We start from the raw sequence: 20,205 nt of genomic DNA, 5'->3' as shown, positions 1-20,205 counted from the left end.
TTCTCGTGAAAGAGCACAAATCACAATTTTCAAATCAAAGGTTTTCTTGTGCTGTAAATCACTTTTAGACAATCTAGAATGTATTATTTGTTTCCAACCTAATTAAAAGAAAAATATCTAGTTCTTTTTGCAATAAGATTTGTTTGTTCTATTTCTTGTATTTGAAGTATGTGAGTCTTCAAGTGGACAAAATATCTTCTGAATTCTGCAGCTTTTCATGAAAATAAAACTACTTTGAGCAAACTTTCCAAGGCTTCAAATGCTAAGGCAGGAAAGCGTATCTCAGGAGACCAGCCCTGGTCATTAGGCCAAGCCTTTCCATAAAGCTGCTACAAGTTTTTCTCTTTTGATCATGACTGGCTTCATCATAAGGCACTCACTACAGTCTCAGATGCATGTGAACTGGAACTAGAAGTGGAAACCTGACCTGGATCAAGATCTTTGTTTTCCCCCTTTTCTACTGTAAAGTCAGGCTGTGACATTCCAAGTGTTGTTTGTGCTCTGTAGTTATTGTAGAATAAAGGCCTTTTCATTCTCAGCAGAAAACAAGGAACCCAACAAGTGGCAGTTTTATGGGCTAATGGGCTGGAAGGTAAAGATATGATATGAATGGGTGCAGAAGTCCACTCTTTTCAGGATAGAAATGCATCTTCTGTTTCAAGATCAGAAGAAAAATTGAATAATGAAGTGATTCAAGTAGGCTGACATATAAGTTTAACACAATTCTAACAGAAAGAGTTTAGTGATCAAAGGTAGGAAAGAAGAAGATATGATAAGGAAACTTAATAGAATTATTCCAAAGTTCACTTGGAAAAATAAATGAGAGAATAATGATGAAACTTTTGATGAGGAAATAGTTCAGGGGAACTTACTGAACACATATTTTGAACAATTATAGGCTAAGGCAATTAATAATGTTTTATTGCAGGAATACACTGAAAGATAAATGGCAAAGGACTGCTGCTAGCCCATATGGTAGTTTTGTGCAAATTAGAAAAACATTGAGAACCCTTCCAAGGAAGCTCTGCAGGTGTTTAGCTAAGAGCTGAGGGTGTCTTTATAGTTAGAAAAGATTCCCCTTTCTACAGACTAATGGATGAGCTCCACTGACATGGCTGGAAAGGAACCCTGGTTGAATTTCAGTCTGTATAACACCTATTTTGGTGGGAGTTGGAAGGAGTCTTACTGCATTCTCTTTATTGTTTTATCACACCTGGAAGTTCATAAACAGATCCTATTTTATATCTAAATTAATATATGGTAAGGATTACTTTGGGCTTCCCTTGGGCTCCAAAATCACCGCAGATGGTGACTGCAGCCATGAAATTAAAAGACACTTACTCCTTGGAAGAAAAGTTATGACCAGCCTAGATAGCATATTCAAAAGCAGAGACATTACTTTGCCGACTAAGGTCCATCTAGTCAAGGCTATGGTTTTTCCTGTGGTCATGTATGGATGTGAGAGTTGGACTGTGAAGAAGGCTGAGAGCCGAAGAATTGATGCTTTTGAACTGTGGTGTTGGAGAAGACTCTTGAGAGTCCCTTGGACTGCAAGGAGATCCAACCAGTCCATTCTGAAGGAGATCAACTCTGGAATTTCTTTGGAGGAATGATGCTAAAGCTGAAACTCCAGTACTTTGGCCACCTCATGCGAAGAGTTGGCTCATTGGAAAAGACTCTGATGCTGGGAGGGATTGGGGGCAGTAGGAGAAGGGGACAACCGAGGATGGGATGTCTGTATGGCATCACGGACTCGATGGACATGAGTCTGAGTGAACTCCGGGAGATGGTGATGGACAGGGAGGCCTGGCGTGCTGCGATTCATGGGGTCGCAGGGAGTCGGACATGACTGAGCGACTGAACTGAACTGAACTGAACTGAACTGTAACTCAGTTGGGAAAGAATCTCCTGCAATGCAGGAGACTCGAGTTAGATTCCTGGGTCGGGAAGACCACCTGGAGAAGGAAATGGCAATCCACTCCAGTATTCTTGCTGGAAAATCTCATGGACAGAGGAGCCTGGCAGGCTACAGTCCATGAGGTTGCAAGAGTTGGACACGACTTAGTGACTAAACCACCAAGGATTACTTCTAAGATCACTGGGAAAAGAATGGATCATTCAGTAAATGGTATGTTCCTATGATGCATGTGAAGACTTTTCAATGGAAATCTGAATATTTCCTGTAAGTAGAATTAGGCACATTGTAATGGTGGTGCCCTGCCAGAGCCTCTGCAGCCCATCTCCTTGCTATCCTGCATCTTCAGTTCCTGGGGCATGCTATAGATCTGATTTTAAATCTTGTTCTATTTCATTTTAGTGTTTTTAAAAACTTGGTTCTGACATCTTTGAGATTGTTGTACTTCTAAGATATTTCATAAAGCACTTTGTATCAAAAGTCAGGTTATAAAAATTAGCAATAGCATGTTTAGAGATCTTAAACATTGGGAGGTAATATAAAGACAAATAATCTTTAACTCTGTAGGTAATGATTAGAAAAAGACAGTTATGGGGATTCATGCATCCCCATTCATTCATCCATGATAGATGTACTTTACGGTTATAATTTTTTCTGTTTTTGGTAACTTCCAAGTCTCATGGAAAGGGAGTATAGAACTCTAAAGAGAAGACTAAGAAATGCCTTCAAGAAATTATTTTAGTGGCTAATTCAGGAGGAGGCTGGTGTCATAGATAATCCCTATTCTGAAGGAAGATATCTCTGAGAACCTGGGAATTATATAAAAGTCCAATTATGTAAAAAAGTTCAGGCTACTTTCAACATTGAGTAAGATCTGAAAAGGTTTGGAGAGAACTTCTCTTTAAAGATATCAGAGGCAAATGAATAAGAAATAAGTACATGCTATGAAATTTTCCATTAATTTAAATGATGGAGCTTATGCTTGAGTTCTGCAGCCTTATTTATTCTTATGACCTACTCTTTCTAGTGGGGCCAGAGTACTGAAGACTAAACTAGTGTTTCTCAAAGTGAGGGCCATAGATCCCAGTGATTTGTTGGTGTGTCCTTGGGAGCCTAGAGTTCTGTATTATTGTTAAAATATTGTGTTAAAAGAACATACCCATATATTTATAATTATATAAGCATGGATTTGGTCATCTGGTCAACCTCATTATTCCTAAGTATCAACGCTGTGGGCTATAATTTGATTTATTCTTATAATCATTTTAATATTAATTGATCACCTATATGACATCATTTATTTTTTAGTGGTTGTTTGAAAATTAATTGTTTAAAGGTTATTTACAGAAAAAGCAACAAGCATTGTCCTATGATTAATGTTTTAAATGTAATTAATTTACTGCTTGATTGTTGTGATATAAAGTGGAAAACATAGTTGAAAAAGGACTCGGCCTACGAGCTAAGAGCCTGGTTTCTGGTCCTAGCTTTAGTACCTAGAAACAACGAGATTTGGGGAAAATCGATTAAGATTCTTGGACTTCAGTTGCTTGTATTTTAAGTAAGGGGAGTTTGACTGGAGCTGGGTAATCCATAAACTTAGAGTTTGTTTGTTTGTTTGTTTGAATAATTGTGATGTTGTATCTTTTCTAGTGGAAAAAAAAAACATTAGGGAGAAGAACACTGATTCAGTTAAGGTCTTTGGGGGAAATTTCTAGTACCATCTTCTAGTTATAGTCAAATCTAGTGGCATACAAGAACCAAATATTTATTGAATACCTTCTCTGTGCCTGACACTAGTCTAATTCCTGTAAATGTGACTGTGACTGCGAGTTCTATTACATAACTCCTTTTGGCAGCTGTGATTGCGACCGGTGTCCTAGGGCACAGAATGAGTTAAGCACGGAATCTGGAAAGGAATATGACTAGTTTGATTCTAAGCCCTGGATTCCACTGTAATACAGTATATTTATTATTCCTGCAAAAAACTTTTTGTTTTCCCTTTCTCCATCTGTTTTCACCTTCAAATTAAAAAAAAAAAAATAGTAAACTAAATTCTTCGCGGCGTCCCCCAAAACTTTGGTAAATGTCCTCTCATCCTCAAAGAATCGCTTAAACGTGTTAGTGAAAATGGTTTGTTGTTTTCCCTCGAACCCCATATAGAAGTCTTGAATTTTGGAGGTTAACATCTGAATGGAGAAAATGAGCATGATCTGGTGTTGGAGGTATTTTTTTTTTCTTTTTCTGCTTTTTTAAGGCATAAAGAAGTGCAGAGATTCAGTCTGTTTTTAAAAACTGAGAAAAAGATGAAAAAAAGTGTTGTGCGGTCAGGGTAACAGCAACTGTGTTAATGCTTTCCTGATAAACGCTGCAATGGTCTACTCGTATGTGTGCTTTTTTGACTTTTTTTTTTTTTTTTAAACCTTCCTCTCCCCTTGCTAAGCAGCAAAAGTGTTTTAAAATTGTATTCGGAAACACAGAGAGATAAGGGAAGGCTAATAATCGCGATCCGGTTCTTCAGGGAGGAGGTTCAAAAGGAAACGCGGCGGGGGGACGAAGAGGGGGGTGGGTGGAACTGTGTTTTGGCTTCTGTGCCAACTAAGAACTGGGTTAGGTAAAGGCCTAGCCTTCTCCACATTCCTCTCCCCTTTGGGTCCTTCGTGCAGATGCCACAGCACCCAGTGGGCCTCTCGGAGACGAGCATCCAAGACTGAAGAAAGTCAGCGAGCTGGAACACAGGCGTCCCGTTTGGAAGTGTCCAAGGAGACCGCCCCAAGTGCGCCAGCCGCGTCTGGGAGACTTTCCTTCTGGCCGAGAGGGGGAGCCCCGCGTTCCCAGCCGGGAGCGACCCGGAGTCCCGAGCCTCGAGCCCCAGCCGCCAGCCCGCGCCAGTAACGGCTTCAGCCGATTAGGAAGAGGAGGGAGGGGGCCGCGAGCGCGTCGAGGGAGGGGACGGGAGCCGGAGGGTCCCGAGGCCAGCTCGCCGTTGACGTAGAGAAACTTTCCCTCTCGGCCACGGAGACGGCGCCCCGGCTGTGCCTGAGCGGAGATCGCCCGGCCCCGAGGACGCCCGCGGCTCTCCACGCCCCTGCCCGGAGCCTGACCCGACTGTATCCGTCAGGAAGGTACGGAGAGACCGCGGTTTCATCTGAGGGCTTCCCGGGTAGCCGCGCGTCCCGCCAGGTAGCAGACAGTCTCTTTTAAACTGACATCCCGAGAGGCGGCGGGCGGTGGTCAGCCGCGGCCGGGTGGCGGGGAAGGAAGGGGTAGTGCGGTGCTGCGTGCGGCCGCGGGGCAGGTTGCAAAAATTAGGACGGTGAAAAGCTCAGGGAGTCGTTCAGCAAGAAGGGCGGCTGAGACCTGTTGACGACTGCCGTGGCAGTGCTGCCGGGATGATGACGGAGAGCCTCCGAGGTCGGGGACGCCGCGGTCTCCCGACTCCTGGAGCCCTTTGTGGTAACTTTGGTCCCGGGGGGCCGGGGCCGGTGGGCAGGAGCTTGGCGGGACGCCGGCAGATCCGAACGGCGGAGAGTGTGCGGACCAGACGAGGCTGAGCAGGCAAGTCATCGCCGGGTCACCGCGAGGCGACCCAGGAGCGAAACTTCTTCCAGCGTAACCTCCCTTTTGTTGGCTCCGGCAGTGTGTGGGCATGGGGGTGGGGAGGCGCGAAGCTCCGAGGCCGGGCCGCCGATTCTTTAAAGCCCAGGGCTGGGAGGGCCCAAACTCAGGGGCGGCGCCCACACGGTTACCCTTTGACTGGGTGGGTCATGTAGTTCCTTCAGGCAGGCTCTACCTTAGAGCGGCGCGCGGCGCTGCGGGTTGATGAGACCCTGGGCTCTCAGTTCCCGCGCCGAGCTTGCTCCCCGGGGTTCACCACCTCGGGGGCTGGCTCCCTGCACGCATCAGGACCCAGCACAGTCGGTTCTTCCCCGCGGCTCCTGGGGCCGCAGCTCAGAGTTCCCTGTGTGCGGGAGGCAACTCTGGGCAGGCTGGGTTTCTTGGAATGTGTTTACGATGTTGAATGGAACTTGAACAGGAAGCTGGAAGCCGCAGCTGGAACTAGCCTGCCAGGGTAGAGTAAGGGAGACGTAGCTGGTGTTGGGCTTGGCGGGTGCACTTAGTACCTTGGGCAAACCCCGAGTAAGTGCGGGATGTCAGTCAAGGTACCTCTTCCTGTATCCTCAGTTTTCCCCAATTGCTCCAGCTTTAACTTTCAGTGGCAATCAAATTTACATGCACTCAGTCTGCAAGTTTGACAGAGTAATGCAACTAAGAAGGGTTTAATAAATTTATTTTGGGACTTTTTTTTTTTTTTTAATCTTGCATCGGCACTAGAGAATAAAAGTTTTTGGAGAGTTTCCAGTTGTGACTCCCCTTGTTAATTTCTGGGACTGCAAGGAGACCCTGATAGGGATGATTTTGTCTTTGATGCCAAATGGGTAGCTAAAAGGAGGGCAGTAATGAGATAGACTGAATGTGAGGAGGTAGGAAACTGAGACAAGGAGTTGGACATTTTTCAGATTTGCAAATCGCCTGCCTTTCTGCCATTCTTTGCCTCCTTCCCCGATATAAATAAGTAGCCTTGCTAGAAAACTCAATTGGGAGAGTGCAGTCGCTGGCGACTACAAGCCTTGCTGGAAACAGCAGACAGGCTAAGGTACTGCCCCACTGGATAACTAAAAGGTCTGCTTGAGCTGTCCAGGAGTGTTTTCCAAGTTTTCACGACTGACAAGGAAAGAAGAGAGGAAGCTGGCGGGCACCCAAACTAGACTGAGCTCAGTAGCCAGGCATAAAAGGGACTGGGGAAGTTGCAGGGGATGATTGGAAAGGAGCTGTTGGTTGTACTTGAGTTTAAACAAGGGGTTTCTTTTGCAGTGAGAACTTTTAGGTGACTAAGATCAGTCTTCCTGGCCAAAAAAATAAACTAAGCATAGACTGCAGTGGGATGTGACAGAGGAGAGTGAAAGAAGTACCCTAGGAGGAAAGTCTGACCATTGCCCCTATCAGTGGTGCAGTGGAATAGCTGGGGATCTGATGCTTTTTGTGCTGATCATATTTTGGGGATACCCACATTTTGTTGCTATTTCTCTCCCCCACTTGGACCAGGCTTGCTGCAGCTTCAAGCCCTTGATCTTGATGTTCTTTGTTTTCATAGCCAGTAAGAACTGAAGACTTGGGTTTGGAGCAGATGTTTTTCCACCTAAATCAAATAATTCAATTAGGTATTCTCAAACAGCACAGAATTAGGCCATGAAACTGAAGTGGAAAATGGGTCCAAATGTCTTCCTGTGTTTGTCAAAAGTGATCTCAATAATAGATCTTGCTCTTTCACCTGAAGGAGTAGAAGTTGGTGTGATCTCAGTATTCACACACTGGCCCAATAGGTAAGGCCCTGCTGCTTCCAAGTTTCAGACTAGCTGGGAACTGAAGAATCTTATTTGCAATTAGGGCCTTTCTTTTTTGTGTTAAAATTGTTCATGTTTTCTTTTTTTTTTTTCAGGAAGCTAGGTCTACTGTTGTGGGTTTGGGGTTGTTGAACAGTAAAACATTCTGATATGGCTTGTATTTCCACTGGGTTGGTGAGTTTGAGATTGTGGATATCAGCCTACTCTCTGAGATTGACTTTATGAATCACCCTTGGCAAAGTGTTTTCCCTGTCTATGATTTCAGTTTTTCCACTTGCAAAATAAAGAAATTTCCTTTACATAGTTAGAAGCTTATAGTGAGCATTAAAGAGATGAATTTATGTTAATATATTTTTAAGCATAAAGGTCATAGGGCTTCTGTCTTGGTTGATTCAGCTGAGATTTATAGGGATAGATTGGAAAATTTATATCTAAATTGCACATATAATAGTGACATATCTGTGTTTAATTTATAAAAATTGCTAGCTTGCATTTTAATCATAGTTGTAGTTTAATTATAAATTTTATTTTTAAAGAATACTGGCTGAGATTTCCTTATGGCAAAAGCTGAGTCATTCTCTCAAACAGAAAAGGACAATCAGCAAATTCATTTACTTTTTATTTTGGTTTATATTTATACTCATGGACCAATTATTTTTTTAAGACCAGCTCAATTTTGCTTTTATGAGAAATTACCAAACATATTTGCAGAATTTGGCTCCCTTCTCGGAAATAACACTTGAGAGACTGAGATACATTTATGATGTATAAACAAACTTTCTTTTCCCAATAGCCACAGTAGTTTCCTTAAAAAGTTAGAGGGTAGATTTAGGAGCCATTCATTAATTGATTCAACCAATATTTGTTGTGTAGTTTTTATGTCTGAGGAAACATCAGGCTTGAATCAAATCCCAGCCCTGAACTTCTCAGCACTGTGATTTGTGAAGGTTATTTTACTTCTTGCACATTTTACCAACATATAATGTGTTATCTATATTGCTGTTCATAATGTATGGACTTTTAAACTATTGATACATGTATAATAATTGTGAGATATTTAATTTTTAGTTTGATATATCAATTAGTAAAACAAACTACCTATTTTTATAATTGAGTGTATTCTTGGATGTGTAAAAATTATTTTCCAGGTGAACAGGTCCTTGTATTAGAGAAATAAAACAGAATAAATTGGGTAAGTAAAGGGTAAGATCTATTGGTAAAATACTTAGTCATAACTTTTAATTTTAGACTTAGTGCCCTGCAGTGCTCCTTGCTTCAGTAGTGTCTGACTCTTTCTGACCCTATGGACTGTAGCCTGCCAGGCCTCTCTGTTGATGGGATTTTTTCCACAGCAAGAATACTGGAATGGATTGTCATGCCCTCCTCTAGAGGATCTTCCCAACCTAGGGATAGAACATGTGTCTCCTACGTTGCAGGTAGATTCTTTACCACTCACCCACTGAGGAAACCTTATCATTAAAATCGAATCTGTAAAAAGTGGGATTATAAGGACAATTTTAGTTGAATTTATAGTCATATTAACAGACTTAAAAGCAGATACTTTTCTTGAATAATCACAGGATGAGTGACTGTTCAAGGATGTGATAGGGTAATTTTAATGTAAAATATCCAGTTTTGCTTTTGATTTTAAAGTCTTAAAAATCTTATTCACCATTGCTGAATATAAGATAATTTAAAATTTAAATTCTACTTAGCACAGTACTTTGTGGTTCATTCTGAAAAACTGAAATTTGTTTTCTATAACCTTGGAAGAACAAAAACAGTTATTTTATTCAAATATAATAGTGAATTCAAAAGTTGTTACAGGTCCTGACTGCTGTGAGCCCTGGTCTCTAAACGCATTAGAGGCTGGTAGATATAATAGTATTTGTCTTAATGGATTTAGAGTTCAGGAAACTTAAGCTTATTCCTATGGGAGCTGAAACGTATTCAAATTTAGAGAGGAAAAATAGTATAAACTTTGAGCAGAGAAATTGCTTTGCTTCCAGTGAGGATATGAAATTGAAATCAACCTTTTTATTTTTAAAGGTAATGGTTCTAAGTCATTATTCCAGAGTTAGGCTTAGAAAACCGTTCTTATACTCTTTTTGCGTTCTGTGATTTGCTAGTTTTGTGTTTGTTTTATTTTAAGAAAATGTTTCCAACCACTCTAATGATGCATATGGTGCATGATTGTTTTTTCTCAGAGGACAGTTCATTGACTCAAATATTGTGCAGGAGAATAAGTGCAAATTTTCTGTTTACTGTTAAAGTGGTATAGTTATGGTAAATTTGGAATAAGTTTCATCATTCAATATTGTATACTTAAGGATAGTTTTGGAAAGATTGCTCTAATTTTCTCTCTCAATATGAATGAATTAATTTATGTAGTAATTGTGATTGCAAATATTAATATAAATTTTTAAAAGAGTTTCAAATAACATTGTATATATTTTCAGAGTGTACCTATGAGATAATATCTACATAGTAATAGCTGTCTTTATTTCATGTTTGTTTCTTGCTATTAGCCTTATATAAATATACCTACATATAATCCTTATCACATGGTTTCTGAAGAGGAGATTCAGATTATACACTAGAAACTTCCAAGACTTGGATATCCCTCTTCCACATATATGCTTATATGGATATGTATATATATGTACATAGAATTATAGACCATATGTATTCTTTGATGTTTCTCTGTTTGTGCTAGGTATATTTTTCATGGGAGAAAATGATTTCAACTAATTGATATTTCTGAATTAATTTTATCCATTAATTTAAAATCTTTCCCAGATAAATCTAACTAAAGATACTTGATTTTTTGCCCCAAATTTTAATGGGGTTTTCAGGCTTTTATTTACACCCATAAAGGTTAAGAGAATTAGTGGGAAAGATCTGGTATCCTCATTCTTGGTTAATGGCTCTGATGGTGACATAATCATCAAAGTCTTTTCTACTCTTCTTTAGAATACAGGCAACCACCCAGTTAACCACTGTCAGAAGGTAAATGCACTTCTTGAAAGATTACTACCACTGCTAAATTTATAAGGTTCTGTGAAGTGAGAATTGTGTGTAAATGTAATGTTTTCCTTGTATTGTATAGCTATTTCTTTTGGTTATCTGATGTTATAGTTGACCTGTTCCCTGAAACTTCAACCACATGTCCTCGAAGAATTTCAGGGACCTTAAACTTTGACAGATCTATTAACCAAGAGCAGATTGAATGATTTGGGTTCAGTCTTTAATCCATTCTCTTGTAGAAGTGATGATAGCCATTTAAATGGCCAAAACACAGCTAGCTGAGAGGTTTGGTAGAAGAAAATATAGAGCACAAGTAACCTACTAAAGGAATCATTCAGGACTGGATATATAACCTTTTTAAATAGTTATGTAATGTTTCATCAAATGATAACTTAGCTCTATTTCTCACTTTGTATTTGAATGAAGAAAGAGTGTGTTTAGACAGCATTTTAGCTGGAAAGCAGACAGAACCATGTGTGCTGTGGTAGCAGATCTCCAATTTGGGTAATTAAAAGTTGATATATCAATATAGTAAACATGAGTATACTACCTAAAGCAATCTATAGATTCAATGCAATCCCTATCAAGCTACAAATGGTATTTTTCAGAGAATTAGAACAAATTTCACAGTTTGTATGGAAATACAAAAACCCTTGAATCGCCAAAACAATCTTGACAAAGAAGAATGGAACTGGAGGAATCAACCTGCCTGACTTCAGGCTCTACTACAAGCAACAGTTATCAAGACAGTATGGTACTGGCACAAAGACAGAAATATAGATCAATGGAACAGAATAGAAAGCCCAGAGATAAATCCATGTACCTATGGACACCTTATCTTTGACAAAGGAGGCAAGAATGTACAATGGAGAAAAGACGATCTTTAACAAGTGGTGCTGGGAAAACTGGTCAATCACTTGTAAAAGAATGAAACTAGAACACTTTCTAACACCATACACAAAAATAAACTCAAAAATGAATTAAAGATCTAAACGTAAGACCAGAAACTATAAAACTCCTAGAGGAGAACATAGGCAAAACACTCTCTGACATAAATCATAGCACGATTCTCTATGACCCACCTCCTAGAGTAATGGAAATAAAAGCAAAAATCAACAAATGGGACCTAATTAAAATTAAAAGCTTTTGCACAACGAAGGAAACTGTAAGCAAGGTGAAAAGACAGTCTTCAGAATAGGAGAAAATAATAACAAATGAAGCAACTGACAAAGAATTAATCTCAAAAATATACAAGCAACTCCTGCAGCTCAATTCCAGAAAAATAAGCGACCCAAACAAAAAATGGGCCAAAGAACTAAACAGACATTTCTCCAAAGAAGTCATACAAATGGCTAACAAACACATGAAAAGATGCTCAACATCACTCATTATCAGACAAATGTAAATCAAAACCATGATGAGGTATCATCTCATGCGGGTCAGAATGGCTGCTATCCAAAAGTCTGTAAATAAATGCTGTAGACGGTGTGAAAAAAAAGGAACCCTCTTACACTGTTGGTGGGAATGCAAACTAGTACAGCCACTATGGAGAAGAGTGTGGAGATTCCTTAAAAAACTGGAAATAGAACTGCCATATGACCCAGAAATCCCACTGCTGGGCATACACAATGAGAAAACCAGAATTGAAAGAGACACATGTACCCCAGTATTCATCGCAGCCAGGACACGGAAGCAACCTAGACGTCCATCAGCAGACGAATGGATAAGAAAGCTGTGGTACATATACACAATGGAATATTATTCAGCTATTAATAAGAATACATTTGAATCAGTTCTAATGAGGTGGATGAAATTGGAGCCTATTATACAGAGAGAAGTAAGTCAGAAAGAAAAAAAACCAATACAGTATATTAACACACATATATGGAATTTAGAAAGATGGTAATGATGACCCTATATGCAAGAGAGCAAAAGAGACACAGATATAAAGAACAGACTGTTGGACTCTGTGGGAGAAGGCGAGGGTGGGATGATTTGAGAGAATAGCATTGAGACATGTATATTATCATATGTGAAATAGATCACCAGTCCAGGTTCAATGCATGAGGCAGGGTGCTCAGGGCTGGTGCACTGGGATGACCCTGAGGGATGGGATGGGGAGAGAGGTGGTAGAGGGGTTCAGAATGAGGAACACATATACACCCATGGCTGATTCATGTCAATGTATGGCAAAAACCACCACAATATTGTAAAGTAATTAGTGTTCAGTTAAAAAAAAAAAAAAAAGGTTGATAGAATGAACTTGATTTTAGCCTCTTGGTTTCTCCTATAGTTATTTACAACCATCTAGAGTACCAGTAAAATTATAACAGCAAATAGGTTAATTTACCCAGATCTCCATTTGGGTGAGTTAAAACACAGCTTGGTATGTCTGATAGGAGTTTTATTTAAGAAGACAGAGTACTTTGTAAAGTGTTTTTAAAGTCACTGTGCATGGTATGCTCATAATCTGTTTAATTTTTGTCTGCCTTTGAAGAACTCCAGAAAAATACAGAATTTTGTCTGATGTAGAACTTTCCTACTACTTCCTTGAGGATGTGCATTATTATAATTGTAAAAATGTCCTTAAATGTTGATCATTGCTGGTAGTACACATAAATGCAGAAAAATTTGGCTTATTTTAAAGAACAATTGTATAAATGAGTTAATTTCAAAGCAATTTATCTATGCTGGCATATAGTAATTGGGTAAGAAGCTGCTTATGCAGTGTAGTTTAGCAAAATACGATTTGAGAGAATTGTTAAGAGTAACATTTGAGTAAATGAATTGTATTCAAAATTACCTAAATGCCATCTCAAATGGCAAAAGTCTACTGAAATTTCATATCTACAAAGTCACAATGCTCTATAATAAGAGTAGATATTTTTTTCAAGTGCTGTGAACTATTATTTCTGTTTTAATACATCATTGTGACTCTGGATATCTAGGAAAAAGACTTTAAAATTCTTAATGGCAAAAAATTAAGATTTATTATATTGCCAACATTGTCTTTAATTAGTTTTAAAAGAAGAACTACCACTAAATTTATAAGATCTGAATTATCATAGGCTTAATTGCTTAAAAATAGGTCGACTAGGACATTTATAATTAATTTGGAAAAATGAAATTTCCTCGAGTTGTGCAGATGAGGCCTTGAAAAACAATGTTATAATAAATCTTTATTTTTGGGGGTTCCCAAATGACTGCAGATGGTGACTGCAGCCATAAAATTAAAAGACACTTGCTCCTTGGAAGAAAAGCTATGACCATCCTAGACAGCATATTAAAAAGCAGAGACATTTCTTTGCCCACAAGGGTCTATATAGTCAAAGCTATGTTTTTCCAGTAGTCATGCATGTATGGATGTGAGAGTTGGACCATAAAGAAGGCTGAACACTGAAGAATTGATCCTTTGGAGAAGACTCTTGAGAATCCCTTGGGCTGCAAGGAGATCAAACCAATCAATCCTAAAATAAATCAATTCTGAATATTTTTTGGAAGGACTGGTGCTGAAGCTGAAGCTCCAATACTTTGATCACCTGATGTGAAGAGCCAACTCATTAAAAAGACTCATTCCTTGATGCTGGGAAAGAATGAAGGCAGGAAGAGAAGGGGGATGACAGAGGATGAAATGGTTGGATGGTATCACTGACTCAGTGGACATGAGTTTGAGCAAGCTCTGGGAGATGGTGAAGGATAGGGCACGGTGAAGCCTGGCGTGCTGCAGTCCATGGGGTCACAAAGAGTCAGACATGACTGAGTGACTGAAACAAAAATAAATCTTTAGGACTTCCTTATTCGATGAGATACTGACTTTCTCTTAAATCTTCATAGAAATGTGCAGTTTTTGCCCACTCCCTTCTTGTTTTGAAAAATGTAACTAGGTTTAAATTATAAGTTGACCAATAAAAGTATTTTCGTACGATCTTGTTGAATTTAATGTGTTGATCACTAGTTTTTCTTGGCAGTTATGTTCTTTTAGCAGTAGGTGATAGAGACCTATATCCAATTAAATAGACTTAAATAGAACTTGCTATTTCCATATAATTCTGTGTTACAGTGGAAAGAATGTTGAAGAAGTAGGGAGTGGAGATTATCCATCAGCATGAGGGAGAGCAGTGTCCGTAATGAAAGTATGGAAGTGATTCCTGTGCAAAGGATGAGGATGAGTTAGCGTGCAATGAATAAGGACAATTCAAGACAGTAAATACGAGGCCTAGAACCATGTGAATGGATTAACAGAGCAAACAGTCTCAGAACTTTGGAGATTGTTCTCCTTTTTCTCTTCATGTTGATGATCATAATCGTTAGTAATTGCATATGGGAGTTTAAGAACTTTGGGAAAAAAAAAAAAAAAAAACCCTGCTATCTTTTTTATTTCTCCAGGTCTAACTAACATGTAATTGGAGTCATAAAGAGTAGAGTGTGTGCTCCATTTCACACTCTGGGGCCAGGGGTGGGGTGGGGTGGGGTGGGGTGTTACATGGACTTGGATATAAAACAATAGCACTATTACTCTAATGAATATCTCACTGAGATTTAGGATACATTTCAGTTTTGAAGTCAGGGAATCATACACACAAACAGTCTTAGTGAAAGTTGCTTAGTCGTGTCCGACTCTTTGCAGCCGCATAGACTATACAGTCCATGGAATTCTCCAGGCCAGAATACTGGAGTGGGTAGCCTTTCCCTTCTCCAGGGGATTTTCCCAACTCAGTGTTTGAACCCAGGTCTCCCGTGTAGTAGGCAGATTCTTTACCAGCTGACCCACAAGGGAAGCCCACAAATAGTCTTAGCTACCTGTAAATTTCTAGAAGTTGCACATATTTATTGTCATGTCTCATTACTCTGCACATTTTTGAAATATTTTTATGTTTATGGCTAGCTTAAAATTATAATAATTACACCCACTTCTAGGTATTATTTTTATATATGGACATATCTATAGAGATGTAGCTATATGTAAAAATGTTTTTAATATAATTTAATTACTATCCTATAATAAATCTGTTCTTTTACATAGTTATATTTTATTTTATACATTTAAATAGAGTTTTTGAAAAGAAGTCCATAGACTTTATTAGATTGCTAAATGGATTCGTGACACAATAAAGGTTAAGAACCTCTAGAAACCTATACTGTTTTCTTAAGAACTGCCAGCAGGAGAAGGCAATGGCACCCCACTCCAGTACTCTTGCTTGGAAAATCCCATGGATCGAGGAGCCTGGTAGGCTGCAGTCCACGGGGTTGCTGAGAGTTGGACATGACTCAGTGACTTCACTTTCACTTTTCACTTTCATGCATTGGAGAAGGAAATGGCAACCCACTCCAGTGTTCTTGCTTGGAGAATCCCAGGGACGGTGGAGCCTGGTGGGCTGCCATCTGTGGGGTCGCACAGAGTTGGACACGACTGAAGCAACTTAGCAGCAGCAGCAGCAGCCAGTGGGTTTAGCTGTCATTTAATGAGAATAAAAGAAATGGAAGTTACTTACCTCAGTTTTGGGCTTCCCAGGTGGCGCTATTGGTAAAGAACTCGCCTGCCAATACAGGAGACATAAGAGATGGGCATTCATTCCCTGGCTTGGGAAGATCCCTGGAGTAGGGCATGACAACCCTCTCCAGTATTCTTGCCAGGAGAATCCCAAGGACAGAAGACCCTGGTGGGCTACAGTCCATAGGGTTGCAAAGAGTTGGACACAACTAAAGTGACTTAGCACTCATGCATGCAACTCAGTTTTATCTGATAGTGTGTAGCTGTACAGAGGTGTCCTAAATTGTTTTTGAAAGTTACTATCTGACAAATAGTGCATATTTTGCAGGTTATTTGCTTTATTCAAGAAGCATGTGTGGAGTTTTTGGTTATCTTACTTAGTGACACAGTTCAAAGAAGCATTTCATTTTATTTTAGAATATGTATATTAAAAAACAGATTTAGCTTTCTCACATTATAGCATTAAGTACTTTTGGAAGGATTTGGCTGGGAATTTTGTCTTGTACGGATTTATTTTTCATACATAAATGTGTTGTCTCCTCAGGTTCCTCTTAAATTGCAGGAGAGAGTAAATATGTTTTGCAAGAGAGAATAGATACGTGAAACAGATTTTTGTATCTCCTGTTTAGTAAGAAATAACCATGCCAGTATTGTTGATTTCCTGTGAATACTAAGGAAAAAATAATTTGTGTACATATGGAAACTTGATTTTTGTCTATGCATCACTGAGTTACTTAAATTTGTATATTTGGTTATATGATGTGCATTTGTCATGACCATTATTGATGAGAAATTTAATGCATGCCAAGAATTTTGGAAAATAAGAATACATAATACATAAAAGTATAGCAAATTATGGTGTTATGAAGGAGATATATAATTAAAACATCAAAGATGTAATTTATTTCTGTATGTTCCCTTTCTTCTTTTTGTTTGTCTTGACAATTCTTTTTAAAATTAGTTTCCTGTTTTACTAATATTTGATTTAATTGAAACTGTTGACTCAATTTTATTTTTTGGAATATATGTCAAAAGAAATTTCTTTAACATTATTAATTTGACATAATACGGTTTAAGGCTTCACATTTATAAATTAGTCTAATTTTTGTTGATCTGGACCACCTTAACATTCCAAGGGATGCGTGCAAGGTAATAATTCTGTACTTGAAAATTGACAGTAGCTTCAAGATCACAATGAATGAAAATTATCTTTGTTTTTTTCTTGTTTTTGGCTTCACTTTGTCTTCTCTAATGACAAGCATCAACCATCATTGGCACTTATTTGTGTACCTTCCCTGTTGGATTTCCTTGTTCTCTCTGAATGACACTGAATAACTAAGTCAGGTGTGATTTTCTATGTACACATGCTCAATCATGTCCAACTCTTTGCAACCCAAGAATACTGGAGTGAGTTGCCATTTCCTCTTCCAGTGGATCTTTCTGACCTAAGGATAGAATCCCTGTCTCTTGCATTTCCTGCACTGGTAGGTGGATTGTTTACCACTAGTGCCATCTGGGAAGTCCTACCTGAAGTTACTTCTCCTTTCCATTTCATGCATATCAATTCATAAGAAACATTTCACTTTTAAGAGTCACATCACAGTCCTTGTTATTTGTTGTTTATTCAAGTGATTTCTTTATTCCTCTTTGTCCATAGAACTCTGGTGTTATTCGGATGTCCACTACACCCCACACAACTCAGGGTAATCTCGGATGGCCTCAGCCTGCAGTGGCTTGAAGCAGAGTTTTGGTTCCCAGCCAGAGACTGATGTTGAGTTGTGGCAGTGAAAGCACTGAATCCTCGCCAGTAGACTACTGGTCATTGACAAGGCCCTGGCCCTTCAGCTTTGCAGAAAAGAATTCTCACAAAAATGAAAACTAGTGAAACAAGTTAAAGTGTTTATTAGGAGAAAAAAGAATACAGTATATGTGGATAGACACACGGGCAGATTCAGGGAGAGAACCATGCCCTTGTGATAGTTTAAATCACTTACATGGGGCATTTCTTCTGGGCTTCTTTTGGTCAATGATTTTGGTTTCCCTGGTTCTGAGCCCATATTTGGTACATATCAGAACCCCTCTTGTGCGCATGCTCATCTCTTAGCTAGATGGATTCCACTGAAAAGGTCTATGGGTACCTAGACATCACTTACCTTTGGACCTCCAAGAAACTTTTCAGTTGGAAAGGTCTCCTTGACTTAGACAATGAGGAATATATGGTCTCTTATCTTTTATCTGGGCAGGACACAGCCTCCCCTATCTTCATTTTGGAGTATTGGTCCACATGGAATGAACTCCAGCTGCTTGGCGTTGCTTCCAGGGGAAAGCAATTCATTTCTAATAAAAGTGAAATTTGGATTAGGCTGACCTAATAGTTACAATGTTTCTATTCCCCTTGCCAGTGATTGGTTGTGGAGGGGGCACTTGTTCCTTGTCCCAGACAGAATCAACTGTATGAAATAACAGAACTGGAGGGAGGTAGAGGAGACATTGGATGAGATGGCACGTCTCCGCTCCTGATATTTGTCCTGTTCTGGAATAGATGCTTGAAATTGCAATGGGAGATCATCTTGTGTCCAAGAGGAGATCTAGCTTGAGGACAAAACGAATGAATCCATGATGAAAAGAATAAATGTAAAGAACCTGGATACTTGATGGCATTGTTGGGTGCCTGAACCAACCTACTGTATTTCTGGATTTACTGTCATGTAAGAGAAGGAATTTATTTTTCAAACCAATTTGAACTAGACCTTTCAGTTTCTTAAATGAGAAAATATCTTAATTAGAATAGTTATTAAGTGGTATCTTCATTTGAAATAAACATTTTAGAAAAAACAATGTATATAATTAAAGAAAATTTATAGACTACTTGGGTTTTGTAAACTTTGGGTGTAATTAGTGCCATTACTCTATACAGATATTTTATTACTCAATTCACCAAATTCTATTATGTTTTTAATACAGTAATTGTATTAATCATCTTAACTAAAGTTATTCTGGGATGAATGTATTCTACATATAAATCAGAATCATTATTCAATAAAGATAAATGACTTGAAATACAAATTCAAAATCTAATCCATAAGATCACATTACTGTTTATTTGGTTGTTTGGTGTCTTAATTGCATTGGAAACATTCAACATACCTTAGGAAACATTGAAGGAATCTTAGTGCCTTGTTTGAGTAGTTTCAAGCTTGGAGTTTTGATAAATCTAATGTAATTTAAATATAAAAGATAAAGCCAATGGGAATGAAATTAAGAAAATTGTGTAGTGCAGATCCATTCATAGAGGTAAAAAACATTGCAGACATATAATATTCTTTTTTGTCAGAGCTAGTGTTATAAAACTTTGGTTCACTGGAACCATAAGCAGTTTACTTTCTGCTACCCTGTTCTTGAGTTAGATTTTTTTTGGTGATTTAAATTTACCATTTACACAATTTTTTTTTTTTTTTTGTAATTAGTTGTGTCAAAGTATGGAGATATAGCTGGGTCTTTGTCTTCTTGCTCTAAAGGTGATAGGAATTACCCAAAGCAGAGTTGACAAAAGCAAGGGTGAGATTTATTTCAGAGTATTATTGCTGTCCTTATAAGAAATGGTTAACCAGTAGCTTAACAGGAGGAGGTGGAGGCAAGCAAAACCAGGAATAATCTAAAAGGCTCAGAATAGGAAAGTGTTAAAGTGGGCAGATTTGTTGGAAATGAGGAAGTGTGACAAACAGAAAGCTAAAGATTGTATTGCTGGTGGAGATGAACAGGAGTAGTGGTGGGATTGCCAAGGAAGAGAGCGCTGTGTTAGTGTGGATGTTCAAATTATGGAGGTTGGGTTGGAGGGAAATGGACAACCAGTAATTTGAATACTAAAGAAAATTGAGAGACCTTAGAAGAAGTTACTGTTGGAGACATCCAAAGTAAAAAGACCTCCTACATTACTGTGATTGAGATGTGCATATTAGTTTTCTGCATAAAAATGCAGGAAACATACTTAAAATACTTCCTCTATGAAATCATGACCTTCTTTCAAAATTGGGCAAGAGAACTAGAGAATACAAAGTGCTTCAATTCTCAGAGGATTATTGTTCTTTTAGAAGTTGTCCAGGGATTGTTCTGGGGTATCCCTTTGACCAGAATCAGAGTGCCCTCTGGTGACCTTTTCCTGATTTAAAAGGGAGCCACATTCTCGTGGATTTTTGAATGTGAATAGATAAACTTCTTAGTTGGGGCTTACCTGGTGGCTCAAGCAGTAAAGCCTCTGCCTGCAATGCGGGAGACCTAGTTGGATCCCTGGGTCAGGAAGATCCCCTGGAGAAGGAAATGGCAACCCACTCCAGTACTCTTGCCTGGAAAATTCCGTGAATGGAGGAACC

At 38.9% G+C, this 20,205-nt stretch overlaps 1 protein-coding gene across 1 annotated transcript in view; it reads left to right on the top strand.

Annotated features, from left to right (window-relative positions):
* The first annotated feature begins 4,805 nt into the window (after window positions 1–4,805).
* GULP1 (GULP PTB domain containing engulfment adaptor 1) overlaps window positions 4,806–20,205 on the top strand; it is a 330,502-nt gene continuing 315,102 nt past the window's right edge. Inside the window, exon 1 of the mRNA XM_068967678.1 lies at window positions 4,806–5,037. The gene's annotated coding sequence lies outside the window, so the exon portion shown is untranslated. The remainder of the gene's footprint in view (window positions 5,038–20,205) is intronic.

The sequence above is a fragment of the Capricornis sumatraensis genome, chromosome 3 (genome assembly GCF_032405125.1).
Source record: "Capricornis sumatraensis isolate serow.1 chromosome 3, serow.2, whole genome shotgun sequence".
In the NCBI taxonomy this organism is placed as follows: Eukaryota; Metazoa; Chordata; class Mammalia; order Artiodactyla; family Bovidae; genus Capricornis; species Capricornis sumatraensis.
This window is presented reverse-complemented; position numbering and strand designations above follow the sequence as displayed.